At 39.7% G+C, this 17288-nt stretch overlaps 1 non-coding gene across 1 annotated transcript; it reads right to left on the reverse strand.

Moving 5' to 3' along the window:
- Positions 1 to 1858: 1858 nt before the first annotated feature.
- LOC114401045 lies at positions 1859 to 1965 on the reverse strand. Its single transcript, XR_003664161.1, has one exon. It is a non-coding gene; the product is annotated as a small nucleolar RNA R71 (small nucleolar RNA).
- Positions 1966 to 17288: the final 15323 nt, after the last annotated feature.

Genomic DNA, 17288 nt, shown 5'->3' on the forward strand with positions numbered 1-17288 from the left:
ACTTGCGTTCATGCTTAATGGACGAAGGGCTAACTGGTGTATGTGGTGCCTAATCACGTATTGAAAACCCTAAGTTGATTTTCGCTTAGTAAATTGAAATAGGGTTGGATTAAGTGGTTGACTGTTAGGGACGAATTCTCCATAACCCAAGATAAGAGAGTGGCTTCTGAATCAGAGGAAACAACCCATTTTTAATATTAGTAGTTTCGTATTCCATTTTATTTGTTCTGCTCTTTAATTACCAAACAACCAAACCCCCCCCCCCCATCGTTACTGTTACTGCAAGTATATTATGAACATTTGGCTTGTCATTGCTCGTTGGGAAACGACCTAGGATCACTTCCTAGTTACTGCATTTTCATGTTTATTTGATTCGGGTACGGCCTCGATCAAATTTGGCGCCGTTGCCGGGGAGCAGTGTCCAAAGGTTCATAATAGCTAGCTAGTGTTGTGTGTTTAATCCTTTCTTGTTTTATGTTTAATTGTTAGTATTGTGTTAGTATGTGTGTTAGTGTTGATTAGTGTCCTGGTATTTTGTTTAATGTGTGTTCTGTTTCAGTTTTACCATTAAGCATTTCCCCTGTTTCAGTCTTGGGTGTTTTGCTGTGAAGATTGTGCTTGAAAACAGAGTAGTAGTAGAAATCAGCTTGCGGAAAAACAGAGTAGTAGTAGAAATCAATTAGAGACGGATTTTAGCGACCACCCATGCTGAATTAATTGGGATTTTTTGTTTTAGTAGCTAGGGTTTTTATTTTTGGCTGAATTTTTTTTTTGGTAACTTCTTTTAATCCATATTTTGTGGGAAAAATAGCTAGAGCCTTTAGTTTGGTCAGATTTGAAAGTTCCAAAAAACTAGCAAATTTTGTGTTTGTCAAAACTTCAAACGGCCATAACTTTTGCTCCGGTTATCAGAATCGCAATTATTATATATGCATTTGGGGTAGAAATTTTCCTACGCCGTGGCAGCCAGCCATAGGCTAGCTGAGGTCTCCATCGTCCAAAAAAAGCGATTTTGTCAAAAGTTTTTTATTTTTCAAGTTTTATTCACTTATTTTTCTTAACCTACCAATTTTAGCTTTCATAGTTAGACTTTGAATTTTTGTCTGAAATTTTTTGTGCTATCTTCTCATCATTTTATAAGGTTGCTCACAAAATTTCAAGTCATTTGGATATCATTTGAGGGTAGCTGTAGTTCAAACCTACACCTTTATTTACATGACAAGGCAACTAGTTGTGTGCATGCTGAATGTAGTGTATGACTAGAGGCAATCCATCTGACTTACAACCCCTTGATCCTGAGATAGATAGGACATTTCATAGATTAGTTAGGCATCATTTTATACCTTTTGATCATTCTGAGCATTCCATAACTGGTGAATCTGTGCATTCTGTTATTGGTGATTTTGAACATCCTGATCTTGAGCATTATAATTTTGAGCATTCTGATTCTGAGCATTCTGATTTTGCACATTCTGAGAACATGGCACAACCTCCACCTCGTGAGAGGACTCTAAGGGAAATGGCTGCACCTGATTTCACCTATGAAAGCTTGTGCATCCAATACCCTGATGAGGATGTCCCATATGTTCTTAAGACTGGACTGATTCATTTGCTTCCAAAGTTTCATGGCCTTGCAGGTGAAGACCCGCACAAACAATTGAAAGAATTTCACATTGTCTGCTCCACCATGAAACCCCCAGATGTCCAAGAGGATCACATATTTCTGAAGGCTTTTCCTCATTCATTAGAGGGAGTGGCAAAGGACTGGCTGTATTACCTTGCTCCAAGGTTCATCACGAGCTGGGATGACCTTAAGAGAGTATTCTTAGAAAAAATTTTCCCTGCTTCCAGGACCACAGCCATCAGGAAGGATATCTCAGGTATTAGACAACTCAGTGGAGAGAGCCTGTATGAGTACTGGGAGAGATTTAAGAAACTATGTGCCTGTTGCCCCCACCATCAAATTTCAGAACAGCTTCTTCTCCAATATTTTTATGAAGGACTCAGTAATATGGAGAGAAGTATGATAGATGCTGCCAGTGGTGGAGCCCTTGGAGACATGACTCCTGCTGAAGCCAGAAATTTAATTGAGAAGATGGCCTCCAACTCCCAGCAGTTTAGTGCCAGAAATGATGCCATAGTCATTAGAGGAGTGCATGAGGTAGCTACAAACCCATCTGCATCATCTGAAACTAAGAAGCTTGAAGGCAAATTGGATGCGTTGGTCAACTTGGTAACCCAGCTGGCCTTGAATCAGAAATCTGTACCTGTCGCAAGGGTTTGTGGTTTGTGCTCCTCTGCTGACCACCATACAGACCTTTGCCCTTCCATGCAGCAACCTGGAGCAATTGAGCAGCCTGAAGCTTATGCTGCAAATATTTACAATAGACCTCCTCAACCTCAGCAGCAAAATCAACCACAGTAGAGCAATTATGACCTTTCCAGCAACAGATACAACCCTGGATGGAGGAATCACCCTAACCTCAGATGGTCCAGCCCTCAGCAATAACAACAACAGCCTGCTCCTTCCTTCCAAAATGCTGCTGGCCCAAGCAGACCATACATTCCTCCACCAATCCAACAACAGCAACAACCCCAGAAACAACCAACAGTTGAGGCCCCTCCACAACCTTCCCTCGAAGAACTTGTGAGGCAAATGACTATGCAGAACATGCAGTTTCAGCAAGAGACCAGAGCCTCCATTCAGAGCTTAACCAATCAGATGGGACAATTAGCTACTCAATTGAATCAACAACAGTCCCAGAATTCTGACAAGCTGCCTTCTCAAGCTGTCCAAAATCCCAAAAATGTCAGTGCCATTTCATTGAGGTCGGGAAAGCAGTGTCAAGGACCTCAACCCGTAGCACCTTCCTCATCTGCAAATGAACCTGCCAAACTTCACTCTATTCCAGAAAAAGGTGATTACAAAAATCTACCTAACAATTTCTGTGCAGGTGAATCTTCTTCCACAGGTAATTCTGATTTGCAGAAGCAGCACATTCCCCCTCTTCCATTCCCTCCAAGAGCAGTTTCCAACAAAAAAATGGAAGAGGCAGAGAAAGAGATCTTGGAAACGTTTAGAAAAGTAGAGGTAAACATACCTCTGCTGGATGCAATAAAGAAAATTCCAAGATATTCCAAATTCTTGAAGGAGCTGTGCACTAATAAGCGGAAGCTTAAAGGAAGTGAACGAATTAGCATGGGCAGAAATGTCTCCGCATTGATTGGTAAATATGTTCCTCAAATTCCTGAAAAATGCAAAGATCCAGGTACATTCAGCATACCTTGTATTATAGGGAATAGTAAGTTTGACAATGCCATGCTAGATTTAGGAGCCTCTGTTAGTGTTATGCCTCTGTCGATTTTTAATTCTCTATCTCTAGGTCCCTTGCAGTCAACTGATGTGGTAATTCATTTAGCTAATAGAAGTGTTGCCTATCCTGTTGGTTTCATAGAAGATGTCTTAGTTAGAGTTGGTGAACTGATTTTCCCTGTTGATTTTTATATCTTGAATATGGAAGATGGATTTTCTCAAGGATCAGTTCCCATCATTCTAGGCAGACCCTTTATGAAAACTGCTAGAACTAAGATAGATGTTTATGCAGGCACACTGTCCATGGAGTTTGGTGATATAACTGTTCATTTTAATATTCTGGATGCTATGAAATACCCATCTGAAGATCTTTCTGTATTTCGTGCTGAAATAATTGACCATGTTGTTGATGAATACATGACTGATCTTTATTCTAATCTGCATGCCTCTCACTCTTCATGCATTGAGTCTGAAATTGTACTTGATCATATGTCTGAATTTGATGCTGAGAGTGAATCTGAGAGTGATATTGATTGCATGCCTGGTGGTGGTGTTTTACCTCTTGAGATTGATTTTATAGAGTCAGATAGGACTAACCATGTTTCAGGAAGTACACATACCTCTGACTTTCTTTATGAGGTAAAGGCTGAGAAACCATCTCCTTCTACCACTGTCCAGCCGACCACACCAGAATTGAAGCCTCTGCCATCAAATTTAAAATACGCTTACTTGGATGATAGCAAGAGTTTTCCAGTGATTATATCTGCCTCCCTTGCTGATGAGCAAGAGGAGAAGTTGTTGTCAGTTCTCAAGAAGCATAAGAAGGCTATAGGCTGGACCCCGGCGGCCATTCCTGGTATTAGCCCATCCACATGTATGCATCGAATAAATTTAGAGGATGGAGCTAAACCAGTAAGACAGCCACAGAGAAGACTCAACCCGGTGATTCTTGATGTAGTGAAGAAGGAGATAACCAAGCTTTTGCAAGCTGGAATCATTTATCCTATCTCCGACAGCCAATGGGTGAGTCCCGTCCAGGTAGTCCCGAAAAAGACTGGCCTCACAGTGATCAGAAATGAGAAGGAGGAGCTGATTCCTACTCGGGTGCAGAATAGTTGGAGAGTCTGCATTGACTATAGGAGGCTGAACCAGGTTACCAAAAAGGACCATTTTCCCCTGCCATTCATTGACCAGATGCTTGAACGCCTGGCAGGTAAATCCCACTATTGTTTCCTTGATGGTTTTTCTGGTTATATGCAAATTACTATTGCTCTTGAGGATCAGGAAAAGACCACATTCACCTGCCCCTTCGGCACTTTTGCTTATAGGAGGATGCCTTTCGGCCTGTGCAATGCCCCTGGTACCTTCCAGCGGTGCATGATTAGTATTTTCAGTGATTTTTTAGAAAATTGCATAGAGGTGTTTATGGATGATTTCACTGTATATGGATCCTCTTTTGATGGTTGTTTGAATAGTTTGGAAAAAGTTTTGAATAGATGCATTGAAACTAACCTTGTTCTAAATTTTGAAAAATGTCATTTTATGGTTGAGCAAGGTATAGTTTTAGGCCATATTATTTCCAATAAGGGCATTGAAGTAGATCCTGCAAAAATTTCTGTTATTTCACAATTGCCTTACCCCTCTTGTGTGCGAGAGGTGCGATCTTTTCTTGGTCATGCAGGATTCTACAGGCGCTTTATAAGGGATTTTAGCAAAGTAGCCCTTCCACTGTCCAACTTGTTGCAAAAGGAGGTGGAGTTTGACTTTAATGACAGATGCGAAGAGGCTTTTGATTGCCTCAAAAGAGCGTTGACTACCACCCCCATCATCCAGGCACCCGATTGGACAGCCCATTTTGAGCTTATGTGTGATGCATCAAATTATGCATTGGGGGCTGTCCTTGCTCAGAAAATTGATAAATTGCCCAGGGTGATATATTATGCTTCTAGGACTTTAGATGCTGCCCAAGCAAATTATACTACTACTGAGAAAGAGCTTCTAGCCATAGTTTTTGCTCTTGAAAAAATTCTATCTTATTTGCTTGGTACTCGCATTATTGTTTATACTGACCATGCAGCTCTAAAGTACTTGTTGAAGAAGACTGATTCTAAGCCTAGGTTGATCCGATGGATGCTCTGGCTCCAAGAGTTTGACTTGGAGATCCGTGATAGGAGCGGAGCACAAAATCTAGTTGCTGATCATTTGAGTTGGATCGAACGTGTCTCTGATGCAGATTCACCTATTCGGGATGATTTCCCGGATGATCATTTGTATATATTGTATAGTATTTCTGACTCTCTTTCTACTCCCTGGTTTGCTAACATTGTCAATTATTTAGTTGCCTTTGTTTTTCCTCCCTTAGCATCTAAGGCCCAAAAAGATAAGATTAAAAGTGATGCTAAGCATTTTATTTGGGATGACCCCTACTTGTGGAAATTGTGCAGTGATCAGGTCATTAGACGGTGCATTCCAGATCATGAGACTGACTCAGTCCTGCAGTTCTGTCATTCTTCCGCACCGGGAGGTCATCTGGGTGTTCAAAGGACAGCTCGCAAAGTGCTTGATTGTGGTTTTTATTGGCCCACCATCTTTAAAGATGCGTGGAAGATCTGCAGCACTTGTGAGCAGTGTCAGAGAGCAGGAAATACACTTACATGGCGACAACAAACGCCTCAGCAACCTATGCTATTCTGTGAGGTGTTTGATGTCTGGGGTATACATTTCATGGGTCCTTTTCCTGTCTCTTTTGGTTATGTTTATATTCTCCTTGCAGTTGATTATGTTTCAAAATGGGTGGAAGCCAAGCCCACTAGAACTAATGATGCTAAAGTTGTCGCAGACTTTGTCAGGTCTAATCTGTTTTGCAGGTTTGGAGTACCTAAAGCAATTGTTAGTGATCAAGGAACCCATTTTTGCAACAGGACAATGCATGCCCTGCTTAAAAAGTACGGGGTGGTACACAGGGTATCCACACCATACCACCCCCAGACTAATGGACAGGCAGAAATTTCTAACAGGGAAATCAAGAGAATTCTAGAGAAGATTGTGCAGCCAAGCAGGAAAGATTGGAGTACCAGGCTTGATGATGCTCTCTGGGCACATCGGACTGCCTACAAAGCACCCATAGGAATGTCTCCTTATCGGGTTGTCTTTGGAAAGGCATGTCATCTTCCAGTGGAAATTGAGCACAAAGCATACTGGGCAGTGAAGACTTGCAACTTCTCTATGGATCAAGCTGGCGAGGAAAGGAAGTTGCAACTGAGTGAGTTAGATGAAATCCGCCTAGAAGCCTACGAGAATGCCAAGTTCTACAAAGAAAAGACCAAGAAGTTCCATGATAGCATGATAGTTAAAAAAGACTTCGTGGTTGGGCAAAAAGTGTTATTGTATAATTCTAGGCTTGGACTCATGAGTGGTAAGTTGAGGTCTAAGTGGATTGGTCCTTTTGTTGTTACTAATGTTTTTCCTTATGGTACAGTTGAGATCAAAAGCGACTCCACAAACAAGAGCTTCAAGGTCAATGGACATCGACTTAAGCCATTCCTCACGAACCCTTCTTTAGTGGACGTAGTGGTGGAAGAGACTTCCTTACTCCACCCTAGTCTTCCTCCACCATGACTTAGGGAGTTTTTCTTTTCCTATCTCCTTCTTTGCTTTTATTACACTTGTCCGATTCTCTTTGATGATTTAATTGTTTTTAATCTTTTAATTGTGCTACATTGAGGACAATGTGTTGTTTAAGTATGGGGGGGGGGGGGGGAGTGTTCTTTGGTTTTGCTAGTTTTGTTGGTTTTGTTAATTTGTTAGTTGTGTTAATTTGTTAATGTTGTTAGTTTCGTCGGATTTTCAGTTTAATATTTTGGGTCAATTTCATGTGCACGTACGACTTTGCATGTTTTTCTTTGAATTATAGGATATGTTCAAGAAATGGGTAATTGTTTTGAAAATAAAAGTTCTTGACATTTTGTGACTTGAAATCCTTGATTCTTCTCTACATGTCATGATAGTTTTGAAAGCTCAATTTGAAAGTGATGATTTTACCTTTGTGAGAATTTGAGCCATCCATCATTATAATCATTTGGTGTGTTTTGCCCCATTGATTGCTTGCACAATAGCCTTGGCTTGATTCTTGTTGATGCGTCCTAATTCACATGCATATTTGGAAATGATTAAGGCAATTTTGTTCTTATAAGCTTCTAGCCAAATGGACTTACCTTGAATTAATTCCTTTGATAGCCCTTTTGAGCCTTGTTTCCCTTTCCTTGTTTTGAAGCTCACTACAAGCCTTAAGTGAAAAACCATGATATTACCATATCCTTAAGGAATTTTGGAGCTTTGGAATTGTTTTGGGAATAAGTGTGGGGGGTTTTTGTTTCATTGGACAACTTGTTTTGTTGGCTATGCTTCATGATGTATTTTGGGCCATACTTGATGTACATTGTATATTGGTTAAATGTTGGACATGCTGAATGAAATGTTGTTTCTCAAAGGTTAAAGAGTAAAAAAAAAAAAAAAAAAAAAATTCGAAAAAAAGAAAAAGAAAGCAATAAAGTTGAGTGAATAAGATCTTAAATGGCACAAGAATGATGAAACTCTTGGTTCTACTCTTCATGTTTAATTTTTATCTTTACTTCTTTTATTTTTTTCTTAATATGCACTTATTCCCTTTGCTCCTCTATTCCTTTGGGATTTAGCCACTTATTCCATATTTCTCCATACTTTGTCCTTGGCCCCATTACAACCTTAAAAGACCTTTTGATCCTCATGTGCTTGTGTTATGGGTTGATTGTCAATTTTAGAATCTTGCCAAGTTTATGTGGTGTTTGCTTTCATGGGTGCTTTGAGGGTAAATAGTAGCCTAGACACTTGAGAGATAGAGTGTATATCTTGTGAGGCTTTATCACTTTTCATTCTTGAGCTGATTAACTATTTTGCCATGATTGGGTTGCTTGGATGATTTTCATGAATGTCTTGACTTTTTGGATCTCCTTATGTTAGATGTTACCCATTCCTTTCATTCCTTGATGTTCATTGAGAAATATGTGAATGTTTTTGTTTGTCTCCCTTTCATATCCTTGGATTTTGTTTTTTGTTTCATTTTGCCCAGGAGTGCAAAAGGCTAAGTATGGGGGGTTTTGAACGTGCCATCATTTTCTTCTATTTTCTAAACCCTTTTTGCACCATTTTAATTATTGATTGGTCTTAATTGTCAATTAATTAGGTAGTTTTATTATTTGGGCTCATTTAGCTAATTTGATGTTTTTAATCTAATTTCAGGAGTGGCGAAGCTTCCTTCTTCCTGGCTTATTCCCCTAGTGGATGGCGCCTCCTCTCACCTCTTCTCCTTTGTCTTCCGCTGCATCTCCATGTGGAAAATCACCATTAAGGACCTCATTGAAGCTCAAGATCCAGCCTCCATAGAAGCTCCACAAGCAAGCTTCATCCAATATCTCTGAGGGCGCACTAAGCGAGCAGTTATCCCACTAAGCACACATAGTTAATTTCAACTTTTATTTTTTGTTTTTGAACTGAATAAATTTTGGTCTAATGTGAATTTGTGTTCTTTTTAACAGATGGCATCTAGGAAAAGGAAAAGCACTGCTTCTAGGCCACAAGCTCAGTATAATACAAGAGATTCCAATCCTTGGAAGCTTGGAACCGATATACAGATAAACATTTTAGACTGGAGGATCCTTTCAAAGGAATGTTAAGATTTGTCATACTGAATTCGACAAGTTTAAGGCAGAATTAGAAGGCGTTAACTTACACAAACGCCTCGCCAATTCCAAGATGGAAGCATAAATATGGGTTGGTAAAGAAGTTTTATGCTAACTTATACAGCACAGAAGACAGAGCCCTAAGCAAGTGAGGGTAAGAGGACATTTTAATCAAGATGTGCTGACAGCCTAAACACCTTCTAGAGCACCCAGTAGTTTGCTGCCTGTCTCTACATCCTAGTAGGGGTTTTGTTCTCGAATGCAGAGGACATCCTTGGAAGCTTCTAAGGAAAGATCTTACACTCTTGCACAAACATGGAGTGTCCTCTCCTACAACAACCTGACTCCCACTTCCCACACCTCTGATCTTAATATGGACAGGGCCAGGTTGGTTTACGGCTTAGTCACAGCAATGGACATGAATATCGGAGCCCTAATCTCAGGTCAAATTTCTACCATTGCTCAGAGTAACTCCTATAGGCTCAGATTCCTAGCCTTGATCACTGCTCTATGTAGAGCTAGAGGAGTTACCTCTAACAGTCTAACCTATGAGAGCCTGAGCCCGACCATTAACTTGGCTTACATTAAGAAAAACTGTTGGAATGTGGATGATCTGACAGTTAACTTCAGAAGGGCTAGGAAGGTAAGGGCTCGACAGCAGATATTCCTTCTTCTTTCTGCACCACCAACTCCTTCAGTTCTGCCACTCCTACACCAGCTCCTCCCACTTCTGCCACCCTTACACCAATTTGCCAGGACTCTCAGCGCTTGAAGCCATGCTTTAGAGTATTCATCAAGGGCAGATTTTATTACATGCAAAGCTTGCAAGTGGTAGCTCCTCCAGCGGTCCATTTTGTCGGTAGAGCAGTCATTAAAAAGGTATCCTGGCCTGGAACCTTACCTTCTACTGTGAAAGAGGGTGAGGGCCCAGTGCTTAAGTACCTCAACAGGTACATGGAACCTACCTTTCTATTGTTGAAAGAGGGTGAGGGCCCGTGCTTAAGTACCTCTAATAGGTACATGATGCGTCTTTTGAGGTTACCATCCTGGAGCTTTTGATTTTTCAGGTGCAGGAGTAGAGATTAGATCTGAATGAGGTTGTTCTTCTTAGGCCAATTGTGCCAGTTTATACATGAGTGATGTGCCATCATTTCTTCTTTTCTAAACCTTTTTGCACCATTTTAATTATTGATTGGTCTTAATTGTCAATTAATTAGGCAGTTTTATTATTTGGGCCATCAGCTAATTGATGTTTTAATCTAATTTCAGGAATTAATGAAGCATGGCTTGAATCTAGAATTGGGCTTGGACTTGAAGAGGGCAGACTAATTTATTCTATAAAATTAGATCTTATTCTTTATCTTAGATATTATTTTAGATTGATCTCATCAGATATTATTTCACTAGATCTTATCTTATCTTATCTTATCTAGATTTGATTTGATTTACTTATGGGCTTGGATTTAAAACATATTTGTAAGCTTTGGGGCTGGAAAAAACTATATAACAGCACCAAGGTTCTAGTTTAGGGACCCCCTCTCTCCCTCGCGGGAGACTCTCTCTCTCTCTCCTCTCTCTCTTCTATTTTTCGTTTTTAGTTTAGGCTCTTTCTCTTCTCTTTTAATTTCGTTTTTTACAATTCCAGTTCAGACTTTTAGTTTTATCAATAAATTTCATTCTCTATTTGATTAATGGAAGGCTAAGTCCGCAGCGTTGTTTTCCCTTGAGGATCAAAGCACAGTTCTCTTTGAGGTTTCTATTATACTGTTAAATTCTGTTTAGTTTTTCCTCTTCACTAATTACTTTTTGAATTTGTTGCTTTTAATTCATGCATGCTTAGTGCTTGATTAATTGTCTCTGCGCTTAATTTACGTTCATGCTTAATGATCAATTATGAGTAATGGTGTATGTGATGCTTAATCACATAATGAATGCCTTATGTTGAATTTCGCTTAGTAATTTAATTTAGGGTTGGATTAAGTGGTTAAACTGATAAAGGATAAATCTCGTAACCTAGATAGAGACTTGCTTGTGAATCAAGGGGAAGCAACGTGTTTTTAATTCTGATATTTCTAATTCACATATATTCGCTGTTTAATTTACAAAAGCAAACAACCCCCCCCCCATTGTTACTGTTACTATGTATGCAAGTATATTATGAACATTTGGCTTGTCACTGCTCGTTGGGAAACGACCTAGGATCACTTCTAGTTACTACATTTTAATGTTTATTTGATTCGGGTACGCCTCAATCAAATTTGGCGCGTTGCCGGGGAGCAGTGTCCAAGGTTCATAATAGCTAGCTATTGTTGTGTGTTTAATCCTTTCGTGTTTTATGTTTAATTGTTAGTATTGTGTTTATTGTGTGTTAGTGTTGATTAGTTCACTGGTATTGATAATAGACAAATCCAGAATCCTATATCTAGGCTATAGACTTGTTCAGGTTTTAGCGATTTTAATATATAGATTTTAGTCCTTATTTTCATTGTCGGACTTCCTTAGAAGTAGTTTACTTCCTTATTTTTTTACTGTTTGGTTTTAGGAGTAAGTATTTAGATTTTAGTAGATTTAGATCTTATTTATTTGAATTTCTTAGAAGTAGTTTATCTTTATCGCAATTTAACAATATTTTATCATATCTTATCTTTAAATTTTTTATCTTATCTTATCTATTATCTTTATCTTCTATTTTGATCTTTCAATCTTTATCTTCGAATTTTTATCTTTAAATATCTTATCTTTTCTTTATCTTCATAATTTTATCTTAAGATATCTTATCTTTTTCTTTACCTTTATCTTCTATCTTCTATTTTAAATTCTTATCTCTGCCTTTTAAATTGGGTTTGCCATTAATCTAAATACAAACAAGATTAAGTCCCTGTTTCAGTTCTGGCCGTGTTTTGCATGTTGGAATTCGCTTTTTGATCATTGAAAAAGGGGATATCAACTTATAATGAGTTAGAGATATTGGGGGGTTGTTCTACATGTTTTGAGAAAGTGGACTGAAAATAACTTAAAAACATTTTCGAGGAAACAATCCACTCGCTAAGCGCATGTCATGCGCTGAGCGCATCTCCGTTTTTTCGCTAAGCGAGGTTAGCCTGCACTAAGTGCCCAAACCCCTGCATCTCAAGGTGAGTGGCTCGCTAAGCTAGCCATGGGCGAGCTTAGCCCAATTCAATTCGATCTAAATTGGGCTTAGCGAGAGTCCATTCGCTGAGCGCATCATGTTTCGTGGCTAAGCGCGTTGCACTTGCGCTAAGCCCTATTCTTTGCGGCCAAATCACTGGTTTAATCAAGCTAAGCGAGACCCATTCGCGCTAAGCGAAATTCCTTGCGGCCTGGATAGCGCTAAGCTAGCAACCACTTGCTAAGCGCATGCCCCCCTGTATGTAGGATGCAGTATTTTCGCTAAGCTGACCAAGAATGCGGCTTAGTGAGAGTTGGCAGGTTTTCTTATCTGCACAAGTCGCTTAGCGTGCTGCTTTTCACTAAGCGTAGTTCTCTGTGCTAAAAAATAAAATAAAAAAAATTGAATTTCAAAATTTGGGCTTGGGCTTAGTGAAACGGCCTGTTAAGCGAGCGTATTGAGAAACCAAACGTCTCTCGAAACTCGCTTAGCGGCCGCACTCGCTAAGCGAGTTGGTCGAAAAACAGATAAGTGAGTGTAACAGCAGTTACACTCACATTCACTCGGATTTTCTAAAACGCGTCTCCGGCAACCTCTCTCTCCTAAATATTTGTGCATTGCATTTGTGCATTCTTCCTGCATCTTCTGTTAATCTTCACGAAGCATTTCTGATCCAAGTAAGTTCCTCATTTCATTTATGCTTTTACTTTTGTTAATACCTTAAGATAGAAGACATTAGGTTAGCAATTTAATTTTTAGGATTATATTGTAAATAGAATAGATAAAAATTAGGACTTTGTGAAAGATTGTACTGTGTAGGCAATTTTGATGGTTTTGCATGTTTGATAGGTGCCTTTTAGAGGCCTAAAAAAAGAAGATAACGAAGTTCATTTTCTGCGTTTTTTTTGGAAAACGCGACGAAGTCGCTAAGCACATCTGCTGTGCTAAGCGAGTTCATCAAAAGTGCTTGAATGTATGTATTTCCAGACGAACTCGCTAAGCCAACCATGATGCACTAAGCGAGTTCATCTTTTTAAAATGAATGCTCATCATCTGGTATGAACATGGCTAAGCGACAGCTGTGTGCGCTAAGCCATCAGAGCCTTGAAAGAGAAAAAACTTGAGGCTAAGCGAGTGTTGACTCGCTAAGCCCAAGTAACTCAGAGCATTTTCTGATCAATTGTTGTGCGCTAAGCCAAGGATATTTGAGCTAAGCGCAATTCGTTGCAGCAATCATTGGGCTAAGTGTGTCTGATGCGCTAAGCAACTTAACTTAGATAAATTTTGTGAAGTTTGGGTGCACTAAGCGACACTATTGTTGGCTAAGTGCTATTTAGTGCGACCTTGACTCGGCTAAGCGTGACCCTGTTGCGCTAAGCCTATGTGTGAAATAACTTGCTCTTGGCTAAGTGACTGCCTGCCTCGCTAAGCCAATTATGCATAAACAAATTTTCTAACATAATTGGCTAAGCGTGCCCCTGTTGCGCTAAGCCATAGTGTTATATCTGATGCAATCCTACCCCGCAAGGGCATTGGCTAGAAGACTCCAAGTAGATTGGGCTAGAGATCCAAGGAAAGGCCCTAGGGTTCTCATGAGCCTTAGGGTAGATTTCGAGCCCATGGGCTAAGTATGAGCCCGCTTATCTTTGTAAATATTAGAATAGGTTATTCCTTCGTCTAGGCCTTGTATTTTGGCCATTCTAGTAGTATAGGGTTTTAGCCTTGTATTTCAGGGCATTTTGAATTGTCTTTGTAATAAGGAATTTTTTTGTTATTTTCATGTTTTTTTTCATGGGGGTGAGCTTAGCTATTATAGGGGGTGTGTAGCTAAGCTCTAGCTTCTCATCTCAAGGAGGTGAGCTTAGCTATTAGAGAGGTATGTGTAGCTAAGCTCTAGCTTCTTTAGGAATCTTCTTAAGGAAGCTTCTCAAGGAGGTGAGCTTAGTTATGAGAGGGGTGTGTGTAGCTAAGCTCTAGCTTCTCAAGGAAGTTTTCTCAAAGAAGCTTCTCAAGGAAGTTTTCTCAAGAAAGCTTCTCAAGGAAGCTACCTAGTCTATAAATAGAAGCATGTGTAACACTTGTTGTAACTTTGATGAATGAGAGTCTTGTGAGACACAACTCAAAGTTCAACTTCTCTCCCTCTTTTATTCCTTCAATTTCGTGCTCCCCCCTCTCTCTTTCTCTCCCTCTTTCTTTCCTCCATTGAAGCATCCTTCCAAGCTTCTTATCCAATGCTCATCTTGGTGGTGAAGCTCCTTCTTCCATGGCTTATTCCCTAGTGGATGGCGCCTCCTCTCACCTCTTCTCCTTTGTCTTCCGCTGCATCTCCATGGTGGAAAATCACCATTAAAGGACCTCATTGAAGCTCAAAGATCCAGCCTCCATAGAAGCTCCACAAGCAAGCTTCCATCAATATCTCTGAGGGCGCACTAAGCGAGCAGTATCCCACTAAGCACACATAGTTAATTTCAACTTTTATTTTTTGTTTTTGAACTTGAATAAATTTTGGTCTAATGTGAATTTTGGGTTCTTTTTACAGATGGCATCTAGGAAAAGGAAAAGCACTGCTTCTAGGCCACAAGCTCAGTATAATACCAAGAGATTCCAATCCTTGGAAGCTTGGAACCGATATACAGATAACATTTTAGACTGGAGGATCCTTTCAGAAAGGAATGTTAAGATTTGTCATACTGAATTCGACAAGTTTAAGGCAGAATTAGAAAGGCGTAACTTACACAAACGCCTCGCCAATCTCCAAGATGGAAGCATAAATATGGGTGTGGTAAAGAAGTTTTATGCTAACTTATACAGCACAGAAGACCAGAGCCCTAAGCAAGTGAGGGTAAGAGGACATTTAATCAAGATTGATGCTGACAGCCTAAACACCTTCTTAGAGACCCCAGTAGTTTGCTGCCTGTCTCTACATCCCTAGTAGGGGTTTTGTTCTGAATGCAGAGGACCATCCTTGGAAGCTTCTAAGGAAAGATCTTACCACTCTTGCACAAACATGGAGTGTCCTCTCCTACAACAACCTGACTCCCACTTCCCACACCTCTGATCTTAATATGGACAGGGCCAGGTTGGTTTACGGCTTAGTCACAGGCATGGACATGAATATCGGAGCCCTAATCTCAGGTCAAATTTCTACCATTGCTCAGAGTAACTCCTATAGGCTCAGATTCCTAGCCTTGATCACTGCTCTATGTAGAGCTAGAGGAGTTACCTCTAACAGTCTAACCTATGAGAGCCTGAGCCCGACCATTAACTTGGCTTACATTAAGAAAAACTGTTGGAATGTGGATGATCTGACAGTTAACTTCAGAGGGGCTAGGAAGGTAAGGGCTCGACCAGCAGATATTCCTTCTTCTTCTGCACCACCAACTCCTTCCAGTTCTGCCACTCCTACACCAGCTCCTCCCACTTCTGCCACCCTTACACCAATTGCCCAGGACTCTCAGCGCTTTGAAGCCATGCTTTAGAGTATTCATCAAGGGCAGATTTTATTACTGCAAAGCTTGCAAGTGGTAGCTCCTCCAGGGTCCATTTTGTCGGTAGAGCAGTTCATTAAAAAGGTATCCTGGCCTGGAACCTTACCTTCTACTGTGAAAGAGGGTGAGGGCCCCAGTGCTTAAGTACCTCAACAGGTACATGGAACCTTACCTTCTATTGTGAAAGAGGGTGAGGGCCCCAGTGCTTAAGTACCTCAATAGGTACATGATGCGTCTTTTGAGGTTACCATCCCTGGAGCTTTTGATTTTTCAGGTGCAGGAGTAGAGATTAGATCTGATGAGGTTGTTCTTCTTAAGCCAATTGTGCCAGTTATACATGAGTGATGTGCCATCATTTTCTTCTATTTTCTAAACCCTTTTTGCACCATTTTAATTATTGATTGGTCTTAATTGTCAATTAATTAGGCAGTTTTATTATTTGGGCCCATTCAGCTAATTTGATGTTTTTAATCTAATTTCAGGAATTAATGAAGCATTGGGCTTGAATCTAGAATTGGGCTTGGACTTGAAGAGGGCAGACTAATTTATTCTATAAAATTAGATCTTATCTTATCTAGATATTATTTTTAGATTTGATCTCATCTAGATATTATTTCATCTAGATCTTATCTTATCTTATCTTATCTAGATTTGATTTGATTTTACTTATGGGCTTGGATTTAAAACATATTTGTAAGCTTTGGGGCTGGAAAAAACTATATAACAGCACCAAGGTTCTAGTTTAGGGACCCCCTCTCTCCCTCGCGGGAGACTCTCTCTCTCTCTCCTCTCTCTCTTCTATTTTTCGTTTTTAGTTTTAGGCTCTCTTCTCTTTCTCTTTTAATTTCGTTTTTTTACAATTCCAGTTCAGACTTTTAGTTTTATCAATAAAATTTCATTCTCTATTTGATTAATGGAAGGCTAAGTCCGCAGCGTTGTTTTCCCTTGAGGATCAAGCACAGTTCTCTTTGAGGTTCTATTATTACTGTTAAATTCTGTTTAGTTTTTTCCTCTTCACTAATTACTTTGAATTTGTTGCTTTTAATTCATGCATGCTTAGTGCTTGATTAATTGTCTCTGCGCTTAATTTACGTTCATGCTTAATGATCAATTATGAGTAATTGGTGTATGTGATGCTTAATCACATAATGAATGCCTTATGTTGAATTTCGCTTAGTAATTTAATTTAGGGTTGGATTAAGTGGTTAAACTGATAAAGGATAAACTCTCGTAACCTAGGATAAGAGACTTGCTTGTGAATCAAGGGGAAGCAACGTGTTTTAATTCTGATATTTTCTAATTCACATATATTCGCTGTTTAATTTACAAAAGCAAACAACCCCCCCCCCCATTGTTACTGTTACTGTTACTGCAAGTATATTATGAACATTTGGCTTGTCACTGCTCGTTGGGAAACGACCTAGGATCACTTCCTAGTTACTACATTTTAATGTTTATTTGATTCGGGTACGGCCTCAATCAAATTTGGCGCCGTTGCCGGGGAGCAGTGTCCAAAGGTTCATAATAGCTAGCTATTGTTGTGTGTTTAATCCTTTCGTGTTTTATGTTTAATTGTTAGTATTGTGTTAGTATGTGTGTTAGTGTTGATTAGTTCACTGGTATTGATAATAGACAAATCC

This window comes from Glycine soja, chromosome 19 (assembly GCF_004193775.1).
Source record: "Glycine soja cultivar W05 chromosome 19, ASM419377v2, whole genome shotgun sequence".
Classification (NCBI taxonomy): Eukaryota; Viridiplantae; Streptophyta; class Magnoliopsida; order Fabales; family Fabaceae; genus Glycine; species Glycine soja.